Raw genomic sequence first — 6,606 nt, forward strand, 5'->3', positions numbered from 1 at the left:
TTTTATTGCATCTAAAAGTATTTATAGAATGCATTAGATTATTCTTTTTGAGACACTAAAATGCATTAAATGTACAGCTGTTACTGCTTTAATAGTAATTATATCACATATATTGTGATAATTTGCATTCACAAATAGCAGCTTTGCATTACCGACTTTTTGTACAGTCGATTAAACTTATTTCTGATAGGTTTAAATTAAATTAATATTCTTAAGAATATTATGTACAGAATTGAGTTCTGTTTAACCCGCCATCGGTGACGTATATGTCTGAGAGACCGGGCGTTTTAAAAAAATCGAATAACTTTTTCCCGCGTAATCGATTTTCGTCGTGATCTCGAGTAGCTGCCGCATTGCACGTGGCCCGTCACCAGTTCCCCCCGCGACATCGAAGCGGACGCACGTTCTGAAGTTTTGGCGCCATCCCGGTGCGTGAGACCGGTGTCACCGATTATGTAAGTAAAACAGTCATAGTTGAATTTTTAATTGTTCATATTTTATCAGGGCCATATACATTTTTTACTTACTATTTTAGTTTTGTTATTACTTGATTGTATTTCCCTATGATTAGTTAGTTTATTGGCATAATTTTATCGATATTTCACGAAAATACCATATTTCAAATTATAAAATTTATTTTAGCATGTCATTCGAAAATGAACAGCGTCGGCTCGAGTCTCTTTTACAAGAAGTACTCAATGAGGACGGGCCATCAACGCCATCAGACATCGCCATCAGACAAGTGCAAAAAATATTTGTGTCTTGAACATGTAGTGCCTTTCTGCAGAAGCTGTTTGACTGAAGAATAGTCATTTTTTAGATTAATTTTTTGTTATTTTTTTTGTTGGTATGATGCCACTTTTTGTTTATTTTATGTAAGTTCCTAGTGTCCTAAAAGAGATAAGACTGAACTTATATATAAAATATATTGATATTTGTGTTTTCTATTATCTAACAAAAGTTATGTTTAAAAAGTTAACAAATTTTCTTGTTTTAAGTGTCATTGTTTTAAAATAAATAAAAATATAATAAACGTACTGTGATTAACAAAATATCTTTGTTTTATTATCAAAGAACATATATACATAAATATAAAATAGATAGTAAAAAAAATATTTATATAAATCTTCCATTGTAAATCCCGGTGCATGAGACCGGCGTCACCAATGATGTAAGTAAAATTGACGTCACCGGTGGCGGGTTAAATAATAATCTATAAATATTTATATTTGACTAAAATGAAATTTCGATGTTTATATAATATATATATATATATATATATATTATTACTTGCTGACCCCGCAAACTTTGTTTTGCCATATATGTTATAAAGCCCCCTAATCCCCCCCCACTCCCCATATAACTTAGGGGTATGAAAAATAGATGTTGTTCGATTCTCAGACCTACCCAATATGCACACAAAATTTCATGAGAATCGGTCAAGCCGTTTCGGAGGAGTTTAACTACAAACACCGCGACACGAGAATTTTATATGTTAGATTACTAAGTATAAATCATTTCGTAGTAAGTCAATTTGTTTTAAGGTTTTTGGTTAAATTTTAGCAAATCATGGGTAACAGAATTTTTGAAAATTTTTTTTTTGTTCTTTTTTTCATTTATTTCTGTTACTGTTTTGACATTGTCACTTTTTAATAGACTAGAATCAAAAGCAAAATTGTCAATTTTGGTGGAAGATATAAAAATACTTTTAAGAAAAATCTTAAAATATTTTAATATTTTATCTTAACACAAGAACCAACCCTGTTATCCCAACTTTTATCACCTATATCCAGTCATACCGCCGTCACTCGAAGGGGCGCTGCACCCCATATTTCATCTAAACAGCTTCGCGAGATTGGACAGAGATGCTATTTTTCAAGTGAGAATTTTGCATACGTTTTAGTTTCAAATAGATTTCATTTCGTTGATGCTTTCAGCGATTTAATACACGGAACAGAGAGAAACAGACGTGATATGACTTTCATCAATATTATGTAAAATTTTTGTTAGTAGACTTACGTAACCCGAAAATTTTCACAGAGGTAAAAGATGAGGAAAAATAAAACATCTAAATACGTTCAACCATTCTCTTTACATTAATAACCTTTTTGGTCCTCGAGTTTTACAATATTATTTAATGTACCTACATTTTTGTTATGTCCTGTAGAGCGTAAAGTTCGGTGATAAGACACTTCACAATACGAAATATACTGTTTAAACAGGGCTTGATAAACTTCGCATGAACGCTTACAAACAATTCAATTAAAGTTATACAACTCATACACGTATAAACCAAAGATAAATAATAATAATTAATAATGTTCTTTGTTCAAATATTTTGTTTAACTTGATAAAATAAATCTGTCATAGATTTATTTTCTGCGTAATTAAAATAATTTATTAAATTTATTTTTACCTCATAAATAAAATAATTTTAATATTAATTATTTTAAAATATAATTTCCAACATGTTCCTATTCTAAGGTGGAAATGTGGTGTATTTTTATAAAAGTGAATTCGCAACGTCATGCGATTTAGAATATGGCTTTTATGAGGGGCTTCTGTAAGCAATGCATAAAGTAATACTGGTTTTGTTTCTTCAACCAGAAGGAAAATAAAAAGATCTACAACTTACTTTGTTCAAGTCGATTTCAGAAGCACTTTTTAATCTTTATTTTAATCTATGGTAAGTTGATTGACTGGGCTGATTCATTTTGTTCAATAGATAGATAGATAGATAGATATCTACACAATACACACACGGTCGTCTGTTCCTAAAGTAAACAACTTAATGCTTGTGTTATAGATAACAGCCGACTGGTATATAGCTACATATTTTTTTTTCGATAAACATACTTATAAATAATACATATATAAATATATAAATTAATATTTATATTACACCCAGACTCGGGGTGGGAATCGAACCCACAACCCTCGGAGCAGAAAGCAGGGTCACTACAAACTGCGCCAACGGGCTAGTCAAATATATCATCAATATATATTATCATTTTCTTTCATGGAGGACAGATGCCTATGTCCAGCAGTGGGATGTTAGGCTAAATCGTGTGATGTATGAAGGATTGTCTACATGTCAATGATTGGTTAAATATGAATTAACGTTTAAACACCATCTTCTGGGTCAGCGGATAGGCGTCTGATCCAAAGCGCCGCTTGTAATAAATATAATGTGCTTTTGAAGCATTCTTATATATTTGTAAACAATTAAGTTAATTCATATTTTTTTATTTGTGCTGTGTGGCTACGGCACTAAAGAATTTAGCCACCCCCTCTCTTCTCGTGGGTGTCGTAAGAGGCGACTAAGGGATAACAAGGTTCCACAACCACCTTGGAACTTAAGAAGCCGACCGATGGCGGGATAACCATCCAACTGCTGGCTTTGAAATACACAGGCCGAAGACGGGCAGCAGCGTCTTCGGTGCGACAAAGCCAGTACTGCGGTCACCAACCCGCCTGCCCAGCGTGGTGACTATGGGCAAAACACATGAGTTCACACTATTTTTGGCGTAAACTTGTGGAGGCCTATGTCCAGCAGTGGACTGTATAGGCTGTAATGATGATATTTTTGCCTTTTTTATATACAACAGAGCCTTTTGCATATTTTTCTACGAATTATTGTTAATGTTGCTTGTTTATTTATTTCTTGTTATGTCTTGTTAAAGTGTAAAATAAATAAGTAAAATCTCAGTCCCATTCGCTGTCACTTATTCTTTCGTACCCTATATTCTGAGTAATTGGATTCAGCGGACCACCCGCGTGGGGTCCTGGGTTCAGCTCCGACACGGTTTGGGCGTAGCGCTGTCAGTCACTCGACGTGCTTTAGGGGATATGTCTGTCGTTTTTATCGCGGGAAAGATATAAATACTCGAATGGAAATAGAAAAACGTGTCTTGTTTAAAATTAATATCACTTTAGTTGGTATATTCAATTAGTAATAAGATTTTTTTGTATGGGTTGGTAGCGCTGTCCAGAACATGTTCAACCAATCAGTTTAAAAGCACTTTTAAGTGAGAATAGCTTCTTAGTATTCCATGGATTCACACAAGATTTGATTTTATTGTAACGTTCAATAAAGTGTATTCAGCGTTGTCGCACGTCAGACAACATTTAACACATGAAGTAGATGGTAAATAAGAATAGTGAAAATTTTTCTTGAAATCAAATTTTAAATCCTGGCTCCGTGCCACTTAGATGCGCTGGAAATATTTTATTAGATCAAGAGGGTTGGACTGAAGGAATAGTTTTTGTATAAAATTATTGCGTATTAAACGAATTACTTGAAGTTATTTAACTTTTATGTTTCGTATTTGTTTCCTCGTTTAGGAAACGTAATTACAAGAAAATTCTTTAGGAAATCGATAGACATCAATTGACAGCTATCGAATCGAATTGATTTTACTCTTCTTCGCTTTCTGTTTCTGCTCAGAGTGTTTTGGGTTCGATTTCCTAACTAAGTTTAGATGCAATGTAGAAATTCTATAACAAACACCTACAGGAAACTGATATTTTTAATTGCAAAATAGGAAGATACAAGCGGGACGTTAAGCAAATGCTTAAATATATGCCTACTTAAAAGATTTTTCGTTTCGTTTACACTAAATTTTTTTTTTTATCCATTTTTTTTTGTTTATTTAAAAAAAAACCTATGTTTCACGCAATGTATAGTGCTGTTGTATGTATTAGTTAATAGTAGAAACTTTATTGATTTCAGTTATTGTAATTAGTCATAATATAATAATGTAATATAAAATTGTATGTTTCCCAAATAAAAATAAAATAAAATAAAATTTATCTTTATATGTATAATTTATCGAAGAAAAGTTATAACTGTATTTAATCAACTGTTACCTACAACACAATCACAAAGTCACTGACGAACCGAACAGACGATATTTATTATTATACGAACAGACGACCGTGTGTATTAAACATATAATTAATTTATTATTACTTAACTAAGACATCCAAGTAAAGCTTTATCATCTTTTATGAAAAATATGATTGAATTTTTTTTCTACACCATATATTTATTTCATTACAAGTAGATCATAGGTACTAATATTATAAAGTTGAAAAGTTTCTTTAACATCAAAAGTTTGTAAATGTCTAAGAAACTACTGGTTAGACATGAAAAATTTCGAAAATCGTTTTGTGTTTGATAGCCCATTTATCGAAGAAGGTTATGGGCTACCATATTATTCTTATAATATTTTATTGTACGTTTTTCCTAAAATTAACGCGGGTATAATCGCGGGGCACAGCTAGTTTTGTATAAAATGTGAATAATAAATGTATTTAATCAATACACACACTCTTCTTCCGGTTTGAATAGCACACGTGTAAATTTACAGCAAAACTAATTGACGCGGAAGCCTTACGAGCGAGTGACTTTTGTGTCCAAACTTTAATTGTTAAAGCCTAACGTATTTTTTATAATCACGGTCCGTTGTTTTCACGCTGTTATATCTGTAGCTGTTCTAGTTATGAACGCGGAAATATAATTGAAATATTTTGCTATAAATCAACGTACATTTACTTGTTTGTTTTTTTTTTTTTTTTTTTGGAAATTTTTTTCTATGTTTATCTGCAAAAATGCTCGCTGCAGGCATGTTAAAAGCTTAAAATGATACGATAGTTATGTGCTCGCCTCTGTATATTTTATAAAATTAATCTCATAAATCAATTTTATAGTGTTAAGCCTGGATATGATAATTAATGTATAAAGAATTTACTCTAAAATTGTACGTATTTTGCTTAATTCCATTCTGAATTCGTATAGTAACATAACAGCTGGGAATCAGAATCATAAAGTCTGAAACAATTCTTAAGCAAAAGCGTTGTAGACGCCAATATTGGTATAAATACTTAAATATAGCTGTAATGCGGTATTTGAATGCCTCGCATTTAATATAAAGACAGAAGTCATACAGAGATTACGTGAGCGCTAAGTCGCGTTATTGCACCAGAGACAAATCGGCGTTACAGATGGTGGAACTTGCTCTGCGTCGTACTGGTTCTCGCGTTTAGGACGAAGCATTTGATCCTAGATGCATTTTGTAGATAATTTTAAACCGACTTTAAAAAAGGAGGAGGTTCTCAATGCAACTGTTTTTTTTTTATGAGTGCTGCCTCATAACTTTTTACTGGTCGATTTTGATGATTCTTTTTTAAATCGAGAGGTATTTCTTGTCAAACAATTTTATTTAAATTTGATCTGGATCTGAAGACTACGTAGTTTTTAAGGTATCTCTAGGTAAAAATGCATATTTACTCGACTACTTTCTGGTCTACCTACGTTGTATATTGGTCGATGTAATTGAAGTCGAATCAATACTGGTGAACAATTGAATTGCTTAGGTCACACACCAGCTCGCGTCGTTAACAACTTACAAATGACTCTCCTATCGGTCCTTTGCCTATTCCTTATACTTCATACTCACTCATAACTAAAGTGTAAACATCCATTAGCAATTCCTAATGCTAAATAATTATAAAAATGAAATCTGAAAAGGTAATTACTTTCGATTTCTGTTTTTCAACTTATTTTAGCGAAAGTACTACCTACATTGATTACATAAATCATCT

General features: G+C 32.2%; 1 long non-coding RNA gene across 1 annotated transcript; it reads left to right on the forward strand.

Annotated features, from left to right (window-relative positions):
• The first annotated feature begins 334 nt into the window (after nt 1–334).
• LOC123657883 lies at nt 335–960 on the forward strand. Its single transcript, XR_006743795.1, has 2 exons — nt 335–455; nt 643–960. It is a non-coding gene; the product is annotated as an uncharacterized LOC123657883 (long non-coding RNA).
• The last annotated feature ends 5,646 nt before the right edge of the window (nt 961–6,606 follow it).

Source organism: Melitaea cinxia, chromosome 11, assembly GCF_905220565.1.
Source record: "Melitaea cinxia chromosome 11, ilMelCinx1.1, whole genome shotgun sequence".
In the NCBI taxonomy this organism is placed as follows: domain Eukaryota; kingdom Metazoa; phylum Arthropoda; class Insecta; order Lepidoptera; family Nymphalidae; genus Melitaea; species Melitaea cinxia.